General features: G+C 41.6%; 1 protein-coding gene across 5 annotated transcripts in view; it reads right to left on the reverse strand.

The window, feature by feature from the left end:
• Window positions 1-18,972, reverse strand: part of WASF3 (WASP family member 3) — a 66,102-nt gene extending 47,130 nt beyond the window's left edge. For 3 of the 5 annotated variants that reach the window (XM_065678488.1, XM_065678491.1, XM_065678486.1), the window contains exon 1: window positions 18,937-18,972. The gene's annotated coding sequence lies outside the window, so the exon portion shown is untranslated. Of the gene's footprint in view, window positions 1-11,681; window positions 11,785-18,936 lie in introns of those variants that run through there. The other 2 variants (XM_065678489.1, XM_065678487.1) reach the window with 2 other exon arrangements.
• Between the last annotated feature and the right edge of the window lie 2,365 nt (window positions 18,973-21,337).

A 21,337-nucleotide genomic window follows, 5' to 3' on the forward strand; every position in this document is an offset into this window, starting at 1 on the left:
CAGTTTCAGTTGTTGCCTACCCAGCCCCAGGTAGGCTGAGGTGATCCTGCCCCTCTACTCTGCTCTTGTGAGACCTCACCTGGAGTATTGTGTGCAGTTCTGGTGTCCTCAACATAAAAAGGACATGAAACTGTTGGAACAAGTCCAGAGGAGGACCACGAGGATGACCAGGGGACTGGAGCACCTCCCGTATGAAGACAAGCTGAGGAAGTTGGAGCTGTTCAGCCTGGAGAAGAGATGGCTGCATGGAGACCTCATAGCAGCCTTCCAGTATCTGAAGGGGGCCTATAGGGATGCTGGGGGAGGGACTCTTCATCAGGGGCTGTAGTGACAGGACAAGGGGTAATGGGTTAAAACTTAAACAGGGGAAGTTTAGATTGGATATAAGGAAGAAACTCTTTCCTGTTAGGGTGGTGAGACACTGGAATGGGTTGCCCAGGGAGGTTGTGAGTGCTCCATCCCTGGCAGTGTTCAAGGCCAGGTTGGATGAAGCCTTGGGTGACATGGTTTAGTGTGAGGTGTCCCTGCCCATGGCAGGGGGGTTGGAACTAGATGATCTTGGGGTCCTTTCCAACCCTAACTATTCTATGATTCTATGATTCTATGATATGGCATAGTTTATCAGTTAACAAAATTTAATAACATGCTTCTTAAAAAAGTCCCTTAAATTCTACTTTCTGGAGCATTCAACCTCAGTTCTTGTGATCAGCAGACACTGACACACAGCATGAACATCTAGATATATGCTGTGTATAAGTAAGTACATCCCCCCGCACAGAAAGAGGGCCTGTGGGATTAGCCCAAGGATAGATGATGGGAAAGGCAGAGGTACAGCCTTTCAAGTTAAATGTTTTGTTAAGAAAAGTGAGTATGGTGACAGGAGCAATACAACAGTATTGCCAGATAGCTAACAGTCAGCATTCAAGGCAAATAGTGGACTTCACCTTGTCCTGAGCAACACTTCAGATTTTCTTTAGCTCAGACTTCTTCAGAAGTGGTAGAGGGTCACGTAGTTTGTACCCTACTGTTTCACAGCATTAGAGAGAAGTGGCAGAACAAGGGAAGCATGAAACAACAAGGACACAACTCCACTGGAAAATTAGTCAAAAATATCACATGTACACGTATATACCCATAAGACAAGAGAGCAAAGTACTAAGATCGATAAATGAAATTTAATAGGCTTCAGAATGCCTAAGGAAAAAAAAAACAAATTAAACAGAAATTATGCACTTTTTAAAAAGGGAAAAAACATCTCATCTGTAAAAAAGTGCAACAGGGAAGAAAGCAGCAGCAAGGTCATATTTAGTGACTTGGCACTGTCACAGCTGATAGCCAGCTTCAATTCCATGGAATCAGAATTATGTAGTTGGTCACAGGCTGGATCAAGAAAGTAGCTGCTCTCCCTAGAATACAGCATCCAGGGGCAACACATTTACATCTGGATCTAGCAGAAAGTAACCACTCACATCACTCTATGGCTAATTCCTCTACAGTGGAAGAGAAACGGAAAAAACAGAAGAGCACTTGGATTCAGTGTTCAGTGGCACATCCTTCACCCTAGCAGACAGAAGGATGCTTTGTGGTATAGACCTGAGCTCTAGGGGACGTTTAGACTTGACATTAGGAAGGTCCATTAGGTGGTCAAACACTGGAACAGACTTCCAGCCTGTCAGTGTTTAAGAGGCATTTGGACAATGCCCTTAATAACACGCTTTAACTTTTGGTCAGCCCCAAAGTGCTCAGGCAATTGGACTGGATGATCATTGTAGGTCCCATCCAACTGAAATATTCTATTCTTTTAACAGTCCTCTCACATGTACATACTTAGGTATGCACGTATATTTTTATATACACATATATATATATATCAATAGAGTGTATAACTACTGCTCTCACTTTTTATAAAGCCTTTTATGTCTATAGATGTATCAACAGATACATAGCTCTCTATATACACAAAAACATTTATAAAGGTTCAGTAGGACCCAGACTGGCAGATATTTGTCAAAAGTATGGGGGTTTCCACAATACAAAAGTCTTAAAAAGCATTCGTATTGTTTTTTTAGACAGATGTAGGTAGCACACAGATTAGTTATTAATGAGCCACCATTTTTAAATTAAAACTCAATGGAATTAAAAGGTTAGTGACTCCTTACCATTGACCTACAGGGTTCAATTAAAGACATTACTATGCAAAGAAGTAAGAAGGGAGAGAAGGTAGGGAGAGAAATGAAAATATTTAACAGGTGAAATATGTCTTTAATGATTACATTTTACACCCCAGCTGTAGCTATTCTTGAAAGAGATTAGCATAGACCAGTATTAACTACATGGTGCAAGTTTATCCCCATTTCTGAAGGTTTGGGGTTTTTTCACCCTCTTCCTCCTATTTTTAAAGGGCCAGATGAGACAGGCAGTTTTGTTTATTTCTTTTAGGTCTTTTTTCTTATTGGCATTTTTACTTTTAAGCCACTTAAACTAAATCAGTTTTGCATGGAACCTCAAATCTCATTCAGTGTAGAAGAGCTTAGGAGTTTAGGAAGATCAAACAAAACAGACATCCAGAAGTATGTGAAATTGAAGTCCACTTTCTCTTTCAAAAAGAAAGCTGAAGTGGCTTAAAGCCTTCATGCCTGCTGTTACCATGATTTTTTATGTTTTTAATTAAGACCTATTTTTATAAAAGGAAATGTTAAAACTAATAACACTTCACATCGTTTAATATGGGTAAGGAAAAGTAGGAACTTCATAACCCTAATCACATAACTTGTCCAGGTTATCTACTACTTTACCATTACACTCAACACCAAGTAGTTAATACTAACTCAGGAGATCAGATTTGCCTGCTCCCACTAGATATTCTCATAAGTTAAATAAATAATATTCTTCAGATTACTTCATGATCATTTTCACAGCCATGTTTAGTATTTTCTTGGGGGGGGGGGGGGGGGGGGGGGAAGCAGTCAGCTGCCACAAATGCAGCATCTTACAAAAGTAATTTCCATTAAGAGATTTTGAAACAATAAAAAGATCTTTATCTGATAGCTAACTCTAAGAAAACCTAAATTTCTCAATACATCCGACACTGTATTGATATACATCCCAAATCTCTCTTAACAGTTCATAATAATGGGATTGCAGGTATGCCATCCTATTCTCTTTGCTTCTTACCTGTGTCCCTTCAGCCTCCCAACAACCATAAAATATCCATTTCAACTACATTTTCAAGTCCTGCTCCCTTTGCCTTCCTCTACTGCAGATTCTGAAAACTACAAATAATGTAAATTATTCTCAGGAATTAAATACAGATTTACATGATGTAAGATGCAAAATATCTTGACTATGTAAAAGCAGATTTTATTATTTTCATTTGCAGAGCAAAAGCTATTCTCTTTAACACTAGGTAGACAGGAGGCACAGAACAAATTACAGGAAAGAAAGCATGCCATGTGCCAGGGCAACACCATGCATGCCCAGGCAGCAGCTGACAGCTCCAGAGCAATGTGTGGCTTACATTCAGGAATGGAAGCAAGTAGATATTTTGGTTATTACTGACCACTCTGCTCTGGTATGGAAAGAAAGAGAGAAGGGACAGCAGGGGATCTGGCACAGCTTCAAATCCATCTCTTCCCACCTCCATATAGGAAAGCAGAAACCACATAACACTTCAGGGGTCCAGCTCCACATCCCAGAGGACAGAGCAAGAGCTGTACAGCTGTGACACACTGCTTCCTCTTTCCCTCTTCATTTGACAGCTGCTTTGTGCTGGCAAAAGAGCAGTAGAGGAACAAACTATTACCAGAAAGGGCACTTTAATTAAAAGTCTGAGAAATACTGATGATATTCAGCATGTCAAGCTCAAAGAACACAAGCACATGCATTGCAAATGCATGGAAAGAGCAAGTAAAGCCACACCAAACTGAACTTGATGCCTTATCTTTACTCTTCTACCACAAGCAGCTTTGGTTTGAAGTGCTCACGTAGCTCTTCATAGGCGACCTCTACGACCAACATGCGGTGAGGTGGTATAAGCACCACAACCCTCTGAACTGACCACTCACGTTATTACAGGTTAGAAAAAATTCCTGGCAAATTCTGCACCAAGTAGAACGAAGTGAAACAGATCATCCAAGAAGGCAGAACCTTGTTTGGTTGGGGGTTAGGGTGGTTTTGTTGTTGGGTTTGGGGTTTTTTTCCAAAGCCTCCTTTATGAGGAACCACTCTAAAAGTATCACCTGATCCCACATACTGTATTTTCTCTTTCAGCACAGATGCATATTGGGTTTCTTCTTTTAGCAACTCTTGTTGCAGATTACCATGGGAATCACTTTTATTAAGAGGTTACTGCCCCCAGCACTTTCCAGGTCCTACGTTTTCACAACTTACTGGCTGCAGAAATAAGAGGATTTTCCATTAACTAGCAGCATACAATAGCATTTCCAGAAACTACTGCAACACACCTCCTGTCTCACTAATTTTACTCTTGCCACGCAGGTCTACTTTAGAAAAAAACAAAATATTCCAAGACACACAGGGAATATCCAATCTCAGAATTTCATATGCTCGTAAGTTTTTACTTTCTTACCTTTACACATTTAGGACATTCAAATCAACTGAAATGTAAAACTGGCATTTAGATGTCCTTGATGTCTTTTTCTGTTTTTCTTAAAGACATCCAGAAAGCATGATTTAGCCATGCTACTGACACACACAGAAGAAACCCAAAGGGAGCAAACTCTTCCGCCTACCTTTTTTTCAAGCATGGCAATAGTACAGAGATGCCCTGACCTTGAGAAAGGCTTTGGGTTTGGAGAAGACTATTACCAGGTTAACATGTAGTGAACAATGTTCTGCACCAAAACTACTACTTTAAAAGGTTATCTTGCAAGTTTAAAGTGGGCAACTTAAGCTGTTATTAAGACAAGCCCATATTCCAGTGCTTAAAACAAATGATGAGTCATAAGGACCAGGCACTCACTCATGGGGAAAGGGCATTTCCCAATAAAAAGTCACAGTAACAATTACCAGTATCTACAGTGGGATCTTTGCCTTCACACAACCCACTGAAAGACTGACGTTTAAGACTTTATAACTTGGATCAAGACAGCTTTCTACACATACTCTTACTCCTACAAAGATAGCCATGTTCTCCCCTAAACATAAAGCAAATCAAAGAAAAGTAGAATGAAAAAGATCCAGCCATGCACCAGCACCTGCCTTCACTGGTAGTGCTCTGCTGCATTTTTCAAGGAAATAGATCATTGGGGTTGTGAGGAGCAGGGGAAAAAAAAAAAAAAAATCACTTGATTATACAACTAAGTGTAATTTTAATCTCAAAACCCTTCCTCCATTGGACTCCCAGAACCTGCCCACTTCAGCTCAATAACTCCTTTTCAGCTTTTATTCAAGTAATGAACAACTAGTAATCATAGAGTGGTTTGCATTGGAAGGGCCCTTAAAGCTCATCTAGTTCCAGCTTCCCTGACACTAGACCAGGTTGCTCCAAGCTCTGTCCAACCTGGCCTCTAACACTGCCAGCAATGGGGCAGCTACAGCTGCTCTGGGGCAACTTGTGTCAGTGTCTCACCAGCCTCACAGTAAAGAATTTCTTCCTAATGTCTAATCTAAATCTACTCACTGACGATTTAAAGCCATTCCCCCTTGTACTTACGATTTCTTGTAGGCCCCCTTTAGGTACCTTTATGTACCCCCTAATCATTCGATTAAGAGCAAAGAGTACCACAAGACTGCATAAAAGTTTGGACTACAGGTCAATGGGATGTCAGGTATCAGCAGAACTCTTTTCTACCCCTACCACCTTTCTGCTCTCTGAAAAATTAACTTGCCCAAAGGAGAGTTAGAACTTGGTCTTGGGAAATATAAACCCGGAGTATAAGAGAGTGCTACCGCACCAGCAATGGGAACACACACAATGCCTACTCCAACAAATAAATAGACCTCTCTTCCCTAGCACAACCTTCCTTTTCCTCTAAAGGGATTTTGAAAAGTGGTTAAACCAAGCCCGGTAAACTAAAAGACAATTAACTACGCCTCAACTCAACTCCAAGTTCTTGCACAGTTACAATACTGCTCATAAGCACGAATGTAGTAGAGAAATACTTACTAAATAGGAAACAGACTTACGAGAAAAAAAGGTCAATATTAAATCTGGTACCAGCTGCACTTCTGAAGAAATAAGCAAAATAAGTGGGATTAGCCAGAATTCAAACTAAAGCACACGGGAACACACAAGAGGCATGTTTTCAGCTTTCATGCCCCTTTACAACTTACATTCTTTGCCAACTCTTTCTGCACAACAGAAGAACACTGATTTAATGCCTGGAACTGATATTGTACTATTGACAATATTTTCATCCCCAGGCACAACCAGCTTTAAAGTGATGTAGCTGTGTGTTTGGAACAAAAGGTACCAAAACTAAACAATAAGTGAAAAGTATCATTAGATCCATTGAGTGACTCGTAAAGACTCTCCTTGGCTACCAAAAAATCTATCTGGCAGGGACTACTCATTAATAAGGAAGAGAACTTCACTTTCTCCAAAGTCTTTAGAGTATCAGTATCTGCTCCTGTAAATCCCAATCTTACATAAAAGAGTTCACAACTAACATTCTGTGTTTGAGGAGGAAGGGAAGGACAGGGCATCTGCAGTTTCTGCATTCTTATGAGGCAGCTGTTCTATGGGTCATGTTCTTTTCTACTCAGAATCACCAAGAGTTCTTTCGAGCCTACAAAAAAACCTAACGCTCAAAACTTCCCATTTTAGCCAAGTTTGGGGTTTTTTTAACACCCAGTAAGAATCGGATTTCAATCAGCAAATCCTGCATGCTTTGAACCAGAAGCGAGGCTCAACACTTCATTACACACGTGCAGAAATGAGAAAAAAAATAAGCACGGAAGGCATATTTTAAAGAAGACTGCTAATATCATGCAAATTAACTAATCCACAGTGGAATTTAATTATTTCTACAGCCTTAGCTTTCCTACAGTTACTTTTATTTTAGTATTTTGTTCAAAGTGGATTTAAAAGACTCAAAAATACACTTCTGACAAAAGAGCACTTGTCCTTCAAGCTTTCTATTTCAGACAAGCTTTTGTTTCAGTTTCCTCCATATATTTTCAGTTCTAAAATATCAGGTCAGACATCTTAAAGCAAATGTAACAATTTTCAATAACCCTCAATTACATTCACTGGTTTTACCTCTCTAGATTCAACACTCCTACTCCCTAACCTCACAGTTAAATCTCCTTGATGTTCCCCACTCAGTGCTAAAGCACATTATTCTTCTCCATTCTTAGCCTATCCCTGTAATTGAATGAACCTCAACCAACTTCTCTGGGTAACTGGGACTGTTCTATGCTGTATTTATTGTTCAGTAATGAGGCATAAAGAAAGTTATCTTTGACCAATAAATCAAAGCTGTTCATTGTTTAGACTGTCACCCCTTAGGTTCACAAAACTTACTTCAATGTATTATCTAATGTTTCATATTCAAAGGCATTGACAGCCATAATTCTACCAAGATGAACAAGAGTAGGGATACTCTGACACGGATTTATAGCCATGAGTCTCACAGTTACCACAAGCATAAAATGAAGCCTTACTTATTTATACCTGAACCTCAACATTTAAGTTTAGCTTTGAAAAACTTCAAAAAATTACTACAGGCTGCCTGTGTACGTCTCTGGAGCCCAGCAACTTGGCAGAGGAAAACTCTTGCCAAGCTATGATAAGCATTTAGCAGCTTAAGGGCTAACTATGCTTGTTGCTTCAACCTTGACAACCAACTGTAAGGACACAATATTAAATTTAAGCTTCCAAAAGCATTTAATATTTGCTTCTGCTGAAAATACAGTTTCACTACATGTTTTGAAAATAAAATCACTTTCTCCTCTTTTACAGATCCATGATGATGCCAGACATATGCTTGTTTTCCAAACAACAACTGTTTAAAAGAAAGAATACTCTTTCTGAAGTTCCTGCCAAAAATAACATTCTGTGGCTTAAAGAAATCTGATAGTAGGCAGTTCACTCAGTTGAGGGAAGAAGGGTTTACATTTGGCAAGGGTTTACATTTCATGTCTTGCATCTACTTCCCTCCATTTTAAATTTCTTTGGAGATGAACGTGGCAATAGGGAACTTTTGTTGTGGTTTGTTTGGGTTGGGTTTTTTGGGTGGTTTTTTTTTTGTTGTTGTTGTTTTGTTTGTTGTTTTTTTTTTTTTTTTTTTTTTTTTACATCTCCAAGCATTTTGCTCTCTACAAAAAAGGCATCTGTGGGTTTTACCCGAAATGACACAAAGCAGAAGTTTATCACAACGCATTTCTTTCTTAGAGGGAACACTAGGATATAAAAGAGATTTTGAAAGGGAAGTAGAATAAGACTTCAGAAGAAATGCATAGGAAAGTTTGCAGCAGGAGAAAGAGGAACAGAAAATTCAAATGGAGAAGTAGCACACAGAACATCAACGGCTTCATTTTAAAACATAGGACAGGACAAGGAGATGGACTTGGGATTTTAGCTGCTGCTGCCACAGGGAGCAATAACTCTACCTGACCAATGAATATTGTTACTTCACTGGTGCCTCAAGATTTCAGATTACGATAGTTTCAGATTAAGAGACAGAAGAGGTAATAGGAACATGCCAATTGGACTATGTAATGCATAAGACTTATTTCTGTACATTTCAGAAAGCCACAATTTTTAAGACAAAGGTTCAATCTGCTCAAATATTTGACTTGTACTTCATTCATTAATAACTCACAGAAATAGTAACTGGACCAGTTTGCTAAGTAACAAAAATATTTAGTTGACTTAAAGCATCTAAGACAACAGAAATTGGAATTTTCCCTAATCATGGAGTTTTACTTGCTGCTCCCCAACACTTTTTCCAAATAGGGTTATAAACCCCATCGAACAGAACCTTGCCATCACTCTCCAAGGTACAGAAGTTCCTGAAGGCTGCTAAACCTGCTCCAACATCAAGCCATCTAGGCAGACAACACTTCCGTCAGGCAAGTGACCAAGCAGAATGTAATCTACATGACAACAAGCTGCAGGTCCATGCAAACTTAGAAGCCTTCTGAATTGCTAGTATGGCAACCAGAACAAGTACATACCTTCTGCAGAACAATAGCAAGTATTTTCAGAAAATAAGGTCAGAATCCCAATGACCTTACATTAGTATTTCAGATGCAGCTATTTCAGGCTAATAAAAATCCTTAAGGTTAAAAACCAAACAGCTTATAATGTTGATCAGCAACATGGAAGTTTTTCCTGTCATTAGAAGTGCAAATCCAGCACAGAAATTCAGCAACTAAACATGAATGTCTTTGCAGCATTATTAGCTTGAGCTATGACTAAGTGTTGCTCCTAATCTTATCTATGTGCTTGCATAGAATTACCCACCCTGAATCAAAGGATGCTTGAAATTTCAAGATGGTCTACAAGGGTATGAGCAGTGTTTGATGACAGAGGCAAATGTTACAACAGCTACATTTCATTTGAGGGCTGGAAGACCATAGCTCCTGCATTCTTAGACACTCCTCTTGAAGGCATTTGAACCACATTCACTTCAACATTCAGTATTCCAACACTTGCCATGCACAATCTACAACCCTTTACTTGCTACAAAGTGATTGCTGCAGTGAAGATGTGCAAGACCTGTAGGATTTGAAAAACAGAGGGCTTCAAGAGAAGTAAGCCAACCAAGCTGAAGGACACAGGATCCCCTCTATCTTGAAAAAAAAAAAAAAAAAGAAGCTGCCCAAATACTACTTCCTGGTTCTTCCTGGAAAAAGAAGGGCGTAGAGAAATCACGTGCTTTGCACATCCGCTTCTCTAGTATAGCCTGGCATATAGCCTTCTTCTATTACACAGTTTGATAATCTGAAACTGTAACCGAACAGCTTGTAAATAAGACAGAGTTAACTGCAGCTCCTGAGGTGGCATGCAGAGGTTATAAGGAACTTCAATGTTCAAACTGTGTGCAAAATAACCCAGTAATACCTGTATGAAAGCACCTTCAAATTCAAACGAAAGCTTCATTTGAAATGATACGTTATCTCCTCCATGTTTGCAGCTGTTTAAGCATTCAGAGCAGCAGCCAAGCTTTAAAAAGAAAAACAGTACTTTGCCAGGAAATAACTCTACAATAAACCTGTGTTGATATGAGTTCCAGAGAATTTCAACATTCTATAGAAAATTCAGCAGCACGCTCTAACTGCTGTAGAAGAAAGAACTCAAAAACCACATTTTCACTAAAGCCCCCCTTCTAATTCAGAAGTTCAAACTTAATTTCTTCATTCACATGTAATGAGGCAAAAAAACTTCTAAAAGAAGTGTTTCCAAAGGCTGTTTGAAGTTTCAAAGTAAAACAAGCTTCCCAGGCCTTGTATTGCAGCACACTGGTCTTCAAAGCTGTTGTTGCTTTCTTAAGACAAAACCAAGTCTACAGCAGATCAGTGGTTTTCCTCAGCGTCATACAATACTGACCTTTTCCACTACGGGATTTCAAAACAAACATCAAGAAATCGATTCCAACATTTGCTGAAATACTGTTAGCATGATGTGATACATTATGCCCACCACCCATTACATACTCAAGCTAACTACTACTTGTAACAAGAAAAGTGGCTGTCACTATGAAGATGTACAAGAAACTTGGGATCCATCAGCTGAAGAACAAAAGTCACTAGTTATGAGGAAATACGTGCCTTAATGCCATTTAATTGTCCAAGTCACAGGAATCACAGAATCATAGAACAGTTAAGGTTGGAATGCAGAAGAGAATCTGTTTACACCTTTACCAAACCTTTTAATGAAGTGAGTTATGGATCCAATTGTTATATATGTTCATTTGCTCTAACTGGCCTCTCCACTCAGGCACACAACAGTGACCCAAACACCACTGTCCTTCCCTTGCAGGACACCAAAACAGAAAGAAGAGACAACTTAGCCCTTTCTAACCTTTAAAGGAAGGAATTACAAGAACAGCATGCTGGGCCTCAAGAAAAAGCTACTGGAGGAGTAGGCAACAGCTGCCTACATCAGCTATGACTGCATACAATAACTATAAACCCTCAAATACGGGAATACTTGACCTCCGATGGCCATTACAGTCATCAGTACTGGAACAAATTGCACCCACTGATTCAGTTTGAACCCCAGCCCCTACTAAGCACCCTGTCAACAGTTTCTCACTCTGCAGCAACTGACAAACACGTAACTGGTTAACCAGCCTATGGAAGAAAGTCACAGCAATCATATTTTATATACCTACAAAAACCAGCAGAGCTCCAGTAATTCCCAACTTACACTCACTGTCCCTTACACAAAACATTACGTTCTCTCTGCCCTGGCAACCAAACTTGAATAAAGCACTTTCTTAAGATTATACATGCTTTTCAGTCTTCACTGATGAGGTGCTTTGTTCACCTTTAGTTTCTATCAATATATCAACAATAAAAGGAAGTATTTTTGCACGTTATCTTCTAAACAGTCAGTGAAATTCTAGTCCTCTAAGACCTCTAAACCATTAATACATTATACCATTCATGTTATCATAAAATAATACAATATCCTGAGTTGGAAGGGACCCAGGAGGATCAAGTCCAACTCCTAACTCCATCCATGGCAGCCTAAAAGTTAAACGAGATACCTGAATGTTGTCCAAACACTTCTTGAACCCTGACTTGCTTGAGGCCTCAACCACTTCCCTGCAGAGCTTGTTCCAGTGCTTGACCACCACTCTTGGCAAAGAATGTTTTCCTACTATCCAATGTGAATTTCCTTGATGCAGCTTTAAGTCAATCCCTTGTGTCACAGGACACCAGAGAGACACGATCAGCAAAAAAAGTCTCTTTTTGCTCCCCCTCAGGAGGAAGTTGTAGAAAGCAATGAGTCACCCCTCAGTACCCTCTTCTCCAAAATGAACAAACCTAGCATCCTCAGCCACTCCTCATAAATCATGCCCTCTAGTCCCTTCACCATCTTTGTTGCCCTCCTTTTGAGCACACTCTAGTATTTTTGTACCCTTATACTGTGGAACCCAAAACTGATGGTATATTTCATTCCATGAATTCTCTCTGCCTTCACAATCTAGCAATAGGTTAAGAATATTAAATAAGCTTTGTAAATCATGAAGCACAGTAATCCAGACTATTACGGCATGCTACAATCCGACTAATGACCCAGCAAGCTAGATGACGCAAAAAAGCACAGACAAACACGGGCAGAAGTAGCAAATTACAGCATTCCAAGAAAAATACAGCATCACCCCAATTCCCAAGAAGACAATACAAGTGCTTCCTGAATGAGGGATCTGTAACACATTAATCCTAAAACAGTAAGTGATCAATATTAAAAGACAAGCCCATAAAAACTGGGGGTTCCATTCAGGTAACCCAACAGGAAAATACATGCAGCAGCCTTTGAGTGTGGCCATCCAAACAGAGCACTTCAACTCAACAAGATGCAGGAGCCTCTACATCCTTCTAGCACAGGCTGAACCCAAACACCACCCGGTTTTAATACTTAACTGTTCAGCAAACAGCTTCAATATACATAAAAGTTACATGTGCTGCAAGCATGACATTACCTTAGAAAGACTGAAGAAGCCAATTTCAAGAAAACCTCAAAGAAAACAGTTAGAAAAGCTGAATGATAGTAAAGTATCTCAATATTCTTTATCTAATGAAAAGTATCAAATAACAGCCTTACGCAAAATGTCAAGTTGTAACTGCTAGCAGCATTTGCTACAAAGTTGAAGATTTTTTTTATGTATCCATTTCATTTAGATCATGCATTAAACAGCATTTTCAGTATTTATAATTTAAATTTTCCTTCCTGGTTTTGAAGTTCCATTGCCAAGCAACACAAGGCTGACAGAGGACTTGAGAACCATCATATAATATGGAGAACTCTAAAGCAAGTGCATTTCCAGGTACCAAAAAAAAAAATCCATCCCAAAACCACCCTAATGCATAATTACAACAGTCAAACAAACATTATGCTTTTTACACCAGCACAGGAGAGAGGTGAATCTCCTCTCTACTCCACCCTTGTGAGACCCCGCCTGGTGTACCTGTGCTCAGCTCTGGCGGCAACAACAAAAGAGGGACATGGACATGATTGAGCCAATCCAGCAGAGGGCCATAAAAATGATCAGAGGGCTGAGTACCTCTCCTAAAGAGACAGGCTGAGAGAGTTGGACTTGTTCAGCCTGGAGAAAAGAAGGCTCTGGGGAGACCTTAAAGCAGCTTCCAGTGCCTAAAGGGGCTCCAAGAAATCTGAAGGAGGACTTTTTACAAGGGCACAGAGTGACAGGACAAGGGGGAATGGTTTTAAACTGACAGAGGGGAGATTTAGATTAGTTATTAGAAAGAAGCTCCTCACTGTGATGGTGATGAGACACTGGCACAGGCTGCCCAGAGAAGCTGTGGCTATCCCATCCTTGGCAGTGTTCAAGGCCAGATTGGACGGAGCTTGGAACAACCTGGTCTAGTGGAAGGTGTCCCTGCCCATGGCAGGGGCTTGGAACTGGATGAACTTCAAGGTCCCTTCCAACCCAAACCAATCCATGACTCTATGATAACCACTGGGTAAGGCTCCAAAAAGTCTGTCTTACTTGAACCTAATGGTGATAAATATTTTTTGTCAATATAAATTTATCTGTGTGTACTGCTGTGCAAACGAACAATGCTTGATAGAATTTTACCACCAGAAATTAGTCTATAGTTTCGTACTGGGCAGATTTCCACAGCAGAGATGTGCAATAAAAGGCTTGTGCCAAAGAAACAGTAAAATAGAGGTTTGATTTATAGAACTAGAAAGAAAACAAGCCAGGCTGTAATTCTGTGCACAACATTTTCAAATCTCATTTTTACTTGTCCTGAAAAAGAATACATTTAAGTCAACCTAAAATTCTGGTTTGACAGATTAATGGAAGTTATGACTGCCTGAGCATAGGCTACTTCTATTTATATCAATTATGATGACTGTAAAATATTAACTCCAAACAGATTCAGATTACCACTGATATCTATGCACACTTTATCTGTGTCACCAACATTTTGAAGGTTGCATCATATTCTGAAGACTATTATGAAACCTGAATATCTACAGAATGCAAGACTAATACAAAAAACTACAGCAAAAATATCTGCATGCCAGCCACATCCAAGATTTAGTTATGTTATATTCACTAGCGTTTAGCCAACTCTCTAACTCAGCACTCTATAGTCTGCGTCAGTTCTTTCCAACACTTACTACCAAAGCCCTATTACAAGGAGGTTTGCAGTTATGAATGATAAGAAGAAAGCCTACACAAAGTATAATCTGCTTCACAGTATACAGATGAATGGGAAATACTTTTCTTTTTGGTTTAGGCTGACATCAGCATTAAAACCAAACACAAACACCAATCAAGTTCACCCTGAGTAAAGCAGTTTTTCTGCTTCTAAAATATGCATTTTAAAATACAAAAGATTATTAACTCAGGGACAAGGCATGCAAATGGCACAAGTATCATGAATATCCACAAATAAAGTACATAAATTTGGCATAAGATGTTCTACACTTAGAGACTCATATTGTCTCCTATCACTGCATTTGGCTACCAAATCTCTAAGAATAAAGAGATATCTGTAACCGACAGGAGGAAGCTCCAACAATCTTGAAAAAGAGTAACAAAAATTCTGCTAAATTGAAAGGTCCACCAAAAAAAACCCCAAACACATACAGTGATCAAATCTAGACACAGGAAACACAATTAGTTTAATGGCAGAATATTTCAGTATGTGAAAGAAAAACTAAATCATAATGTGTTGAAATACAGAATACTTATAAATCCCTAACACAAACAAATTTAGGGTTAAAAAAAAGAAAACAAAACAAGGAAATCCAACAAATGCTTACCATACTAACAATACTAAGAAGCCTTCAAAAAAAATTTCTCCAGCTATTTTACCTGCCAAAGATACAGGAATGAAACAAGAATAACTCCTAATCTACAGCCTAAATGAGCGCAAACACTTCCATTTTGATCTCCAGCTGTTTCAACACACAAATTTCTTAATTTCTTCCCAAATGTTTTGCTTCCCTTTTGGCAGTGGAGAGCGAAATGACATCTACCAGCAGCTAAAAATACTTCAGAGTTTTTAAAAGAGGGATGAAATACAACTGTGCTTTTCCAGTTTAAAAAAACACCCCAGTGCCACATTTCAACAGCTTTTCTAACAGGCTGGCTTCTGAACAGTTAGATCTAAATAACAGCAAGTGTGAAGTAAAGCACTCGCAGGTTAAAGTTGAACAAGCAGGTCTGGTGTAGCTTCAGGTTATTTTCATTATGACCTCTAAAGGCAGACTAAGTTCCCAGGAGGGAATATAAGTGCTATAGCAGTTCTGCTACAGAGCTAAGGCTCAATTTAACTCTTAGTTGAGCCACTGATTTTCTTATATTACAGGCATTCTGTATGTGAATCTTTCACATGGAGAAGTTAATACTCACCCTCTACCTCTATTTGTGCTTTTAGGAGAATAAGCAGATACAATCTGTGATCTGTAGTACTCCTTGTATAGGAAGCTGCTGAAGTCAACGTACAGTTGTATATAATACTGGGAGACATGTATTTGTAATCTGATCCTATTAATGATCTTCATATTCTGAATGGCTTTAAGATTAGAAAACTAGAATGCACCTGACAAAAACAACTTCTCCTCACCTGTACTGTAAGTTAGTACCTTTCTGCTATTGCGGTAATTAACAAAACTTACTAGCGTAACACACTGGACACACAGAGTGTGGTTAGTAACTCATGCTAGTAGCGCAATTCACCTGATAAAGATGCTGTAACTCAGTATCCTATGCAATGAATAAAATAAAAAGAAGTTGAAGTAATACCACACATCCAAAAATTTTAATTGGAGCCACGCACGAATCGGGAAGGAATCAATACATCACCTCTGAATTAAAAACACCAAGAAGTGCTGTACTATACAACCTGTATCAGATTCAAGCTCACTTACAGGACAGTGTCAAGTACACACCAACTAAAGACAGGCCTGAAAGAACAGACTGCAACACTTCCTGCTCCTTCTTCGCTGAAAGCAGTTAAGAAAGCTCTGGAAGAGAGTGCTATGGGAGGGCTCAAAAGAACAAAGAGTACACCAAGATGTAACTGTCCATGCAGGAAGTTAAATCAAAAGGGAAAGACTTGCAAAGACGTAAGAGCTAATTCACTGTCCAGATGACACTGACAGAGTGATTTAAACACTCAGCTGCCATCAGCTCTTCTGGGATTCTTCACCAAAGTATCTGCCCTAGTTTGGTTTGGTTTTCAGAAATCACATCGTGCTGACCACTGTATATAAGAAACTTCAAAATAATATTCTTATAATCAGTCACACAATGGCTTGTCTTCCTCTTTCCTCCATACAGGAATATTGTCTGCAGGCACTGTTATGTTTGTTTTAGACAAATATATGGCATGTAGCTTCTCACTGAAGAATAAAGTAAATAAACCTGAACTGAAGTAGTCACTCCAAAGAGCAGCTGATCTGCAAGAAGTTTATATTGCTATTCCCAAAATCATAATCATTTGAGACGTGTTGTACAGACAAGGAACATACTGAAAAAGAAAGCAGGTTTATGCTGCAAGTAACTATGAAATGCCTTATGTGTTGTACCATATAAATCAAACATGAAGCCTCAATAACTTATTCCTGCTATGAAAATCCCTTGTTAAAGCACAATTCTATTTCTGACATGTAAAGTCATCTTTTATTACTTCCACAGAAAATAGGAGGATTAGTAAAGACCATTCAATTTCAGTAACGGAAACAATAGTCTTGATTATACACAATAGTATCTGATTAAAAAATGCTTTCTGATTTTTCTTTATTTGAAAAAAATAGCCACAGAAAAGAAGAAGAACTGGCTCAATTATATATTACTTCATGTGCAACAAAACCCCTGTGTCCACCAGCTAATAACTACATTCACAGCGCCACAAGCAATACAAACACAAAACTAATTTTCCAGCAGGCAACAGGAAAAGTTTGCTTTGCACAACTCGTCCCCAAAATTCAGCTGGCAGTAAATCAAGCTTCCACATGGCTCAAGGGGAACACGGTCTGGTCCTGGTGGCAACCGAAGAGATAAACCATCCTTCTTACAGGACTTACAGAAAGCGCATTCTCACTGAGTAAGAACAGCTTAGGGTGTTTATTTTTGTGTAGGCAGATAACTGTCCTTCCATCGTAGAGCATTTTCTTCTAGTGAGAACTTAAAGACAAAAGTAAGCTGTAACTGGACATAACACTTCAGAAAGCTCAGTTCCACAGCTCAAATACAGGGTTTAATCTTGAATCTTTAAGTTTGCAACCATTTTAACTTTTAACTTTAATCTAACAGATTTCCAACTTGAGTATTACTCTACATAATTATTCCATATCACGTCAACCTCCAGATGTTAGATCACACAACTCAGCATCTGAGCCACAGATCACTGTCATGTACAGCATGCTGGAGAGTAAGAAATGCAGCCTTAATCCATTACTTCATTCCCTTCTTTAAGCACGCATGCTACTAGCTACTACGGAAAACACTGTATCAGGCAAAGTCAAAACAACAGCCTTCCTCCTCTAAACATAATACTTTCTGAATACTCTATGTAAAGCTTTAAAAAGGCAAAGGAAAAAAAAAAAAAGGCCAGTCTTGCATGATAGGCAAAGCGAAACAACCACCTCCTCTTCATCCTCAGATCTGAAACCTCTTGAAGTTCCTGTCTGCTTTTGTAATTTGCCCCCATCTTTTTCTAATAGGCACACTTTCCCCTCATTCCCGGCAGTTTACAAAAGATGCACAAAGAACCACAGCTAGACAGCTTTTTCCTGTTCTAACAGCACACAAACTGAACCATTTGTGCTTTGAAGTATTTTCTATCAAGGAATCTCACAACTGCATCCAATAATCCATCACTCAAGCACTGGCCCCACTTCACAGATTGTTGTTCAGCCTAAAACTACCAGCCCTTCTTCTGTTAGTTATCTGCAGTGGTTACTGAAGTGTATCAGAAACAGGAAGAAAAGGTATTCAATAAATACAACACTTCTTAGCTGCTTTTCAGCTCGCATTAGACATTCAGCAGCGGCAACAAATCCCTGTCTTCACATGCCTGCACTCACTCAGACTCCAAGCTTCTCCTCAGCAACAAATTCACTTAAGAAATAAACGGAAAAAGAAAAATTAATCCACAAACGAGAGGAAAATAGAAAGCTTTAAAAGTTCCCGAGCAGTTAAGGGCTCCCTACACCCTTCAAAGCCAAAGACTATTATTATTAAGTACTTGGAGACCGCTGGACACCCTAAGACATGCCGCTGTCACGCCGCGGTGCTGCTGCAGGAGCCACTCATGGAGGGGGAGAAACACGAGCGGAGAACAGATCCCCCGAACCTGAGGGTCCCGGGGATGAGCACCGCTTTCCCCGCAGCCCAATCGCGGCACGCGGCACCCGCGACCCTCAAGTTCGAGAGCGTGGTCTCGGACCCCAAACGTGGGGGGCTCAGCAACCCCCACCAGAGACCGAGCGGGGGAAGGGGAAGGCACCCCGCGGCTCCGGGGACAGACGAGGGGCCGAGGCCGGCAGGAGGGCTAGGAACAAAGCTTCCCCCCCGGCTCAGGCGAGAGGGCCCCAGGACGGGAGGCTCAGCCCGGGCCGGCGGACAGGAGCGCACCGCCGCTACCCTCACCGCGGCGGTGAGGAGAAAGGCACAGCCGCGCCGAGGGGGCTCCCGCAGCGGGATTATCCCCGCGGCGACACATCGCTAACGAGCGGCTGCTCCCCTCAGCGCCCCTCCCGGCGGGAAGCGGACCCCGCGGACCGCCGCCCCTGCACCGCGGCCGCGCACCCACCTGAGGCCGCGCTCCGTCCCGTCCCACCCCGCACCGCCACCGCCACCGCCACCGCCACCGCCGCTCGCCCGCTACAGCCGCCGCCGAGCGCCTCCGCGGGCTAAGCCTCCGCGCCCATCACCGCCGCCCCGCCCCTTCGGCCTTTAGCCCCGCCCCTCGCTCCCTTCTCCTCCGTGCCAAGAGGGGCGGGGCGGCGGTGAGGAGACAGCCAATGGGAGCCGGGGTTCTGGGCATACACTGCTGATTGGCGTGAGCAGTAGCCAATGAGCATGCGAGAGGCGGGGCAGCTGTCAATCAGCGGCCTCTACCTGCTGTTCGCGAGCTGCCGGCCGCGGGGGAGGGCAGTTTCTTCGCGCTGACCGGCTGCGCCGGGCCTCCCGCTGCCTCCCCTCTGGCGGAGCGGCCTTAGGGGCTCCGGTTGCCTGGCCGGCGTGGGGCAGTCTCCCCCTCGTTCCCCAGTATCTGCGTGCTTCTCAGGGGCAGCCGCCTCTTGCCCCCCCACGGGGCTGGCCTCACTGCGCTCCCCCAAAAGCTGTTCAGCAGCCGGGCCCCTTTGGTCGGCAGCGCGTATGGGCGCGTTTTACCTCAGGGCCGCGCTCCCCCGTCGCACGCAGAGGCGGAGCGCGGGCCGTTGTGGCCCAGCGGCCGGCCCCGGGGAGCACATGGTCTGTGTTCCAGCCACGACTGCCGTCTGGCAGCTCCCCGCCCTGCCGTGCGGCCCGCGCTCTCACCCACCCTCCACCACCCTTTTTCTGCCCGCGAGAGGCCTCCGCCGCGCCTCTGCCCTCATTCCGGGCTGCCACACGCGTCCTCCTCCACCACCGCCACCCCTGCCCTTTGCCTGCCTTTGCGACCCACTTCCTACCGAATCCAGCTGCTGGTCACTCCTGCCTAAAAAGATGTATATTTACAGAACCTAACGCTGGCAGGTCTGAGCGGCTTGGTTCTGGGACGGCGGCGGAGCCTTCACCCAGAGTGCATTGTGAGGGCCACAGCTGCTGAGCCAGCCCGAACAATGTACCCTTTCCCGCACTGTCCGAGTCTTCATCCTTTATGGTTATCCCTATAGTGGGGCCTTTTGTTGCTTGCTGCAAAGCCTTTAGAAAAAATAAGTCGGACTTTATCATAAGAATGAGGTTGGGGGGGGCGCCGGCGGGGTAGAACAATCGGCAAAGGAACTTCAATGGCTCAGGGTGCTTCCACAGTCACACTGAAAGTACAGGTTACAGAATGCAGTCCTGAGTCTGTTGTCTTTGGCGATAGAAAGTTTACTGAACTCAAACCCAATTGTACCGCTGCCTCCAGTCATCCGCACTTTGCCTTACAGCAAAGACGCGCGCTCCTCCTTTCCACAAGAAGCAATACACAGTATTAATATAAGAAAACAAAATCGTATTCAAGTTACCAATACTGTTCATGCTGAGAAGCAGCAGCTGAGAACCACTGCTGGATTCACTCTGGGTTACACCGCAAAAAGCAACAAGCCAGCTTTGAAGTGCAGATGGTGACAGTTTTATGATAGCTCGCAAAGCAAACAGGGAAGTCACTAAACAACATAACCCCAAAAGAAGGGGGCAGCGGCCTTTTTACTCCACATAAGACACACTAAGACAAAATTCATAAGAGGAAAATAATATCTTGAGAAAAAGGCATTCTCTATTAAAAAGAGAGTATTTTCCCTAAAACATGCATGCAGTAAGGAAGAGGAAACTCCTGAGAGACTCTAAGATAAAATGGAGGGAAAACGACCTGACATTGTTAAAATGCAGCTGCATTCATGCTTACTCAGTGATACTTTTTGCATGCTGAAAATGGGATCTTGAGGATTGAAAAATATTAATTTCAAACAGACCTATCACTGCCAGTAATTTTTTTGCTGCTCCATCAATACAAGTCAGTAGTCTGCATGATGCAAGGTATTAATTAACATTTATTTTGTTCCAGCTGCTTTCCAGGTTCTTGGATTCGTTCTCAGATCTCTTTTTATTCTCTTTATTCACAGCATTTCTATGCTATATTTAAAAATATCTACATCTTGTAAAAAAGGAACTCAGGCAGAGCTTTATTACTGGTGTTTTGACCTGGCTTTTGAATTTGCAAGTAAGGCAAATTTGCCAAACAATTTGAGTTTAATCCATACCGAGTTTTCATTAAGAGACAATAAAAAGGTGGTTGAATTACCGGCAAGGAATAATCGAATCAGTTTTTGTCTGAACCAGAATTATTTTTCAGAAAAGCTACAGGAAAGTTGTTCGAGGGCAGTAGGTACAGGTTGGACTGACACACCCAAGACATGTCCAGGATTGATCTTTCTTGTATTAGTTTCACTTGTAGGCAGAATGAGGTTTCAGAGTGTAATGAAAAGGGAGGGGTTATTGGATGCTGAATCCAAGATGGAATT

Source organism: Lathamus discolor, chromosome 4 (genome assembly GCF_037157495.1).
Source record: "Lathamus discolor isolate bLatDis1 chromosome 4, bLatDis1.hap1, whole genome shotgun sequence".
Classification (NCBI taxonomy): Eukaryota; Metazoa; Chordata; class Aves; order Psittaciformes; family Psittacidae; genus Lathamus; species Lathamus discolor.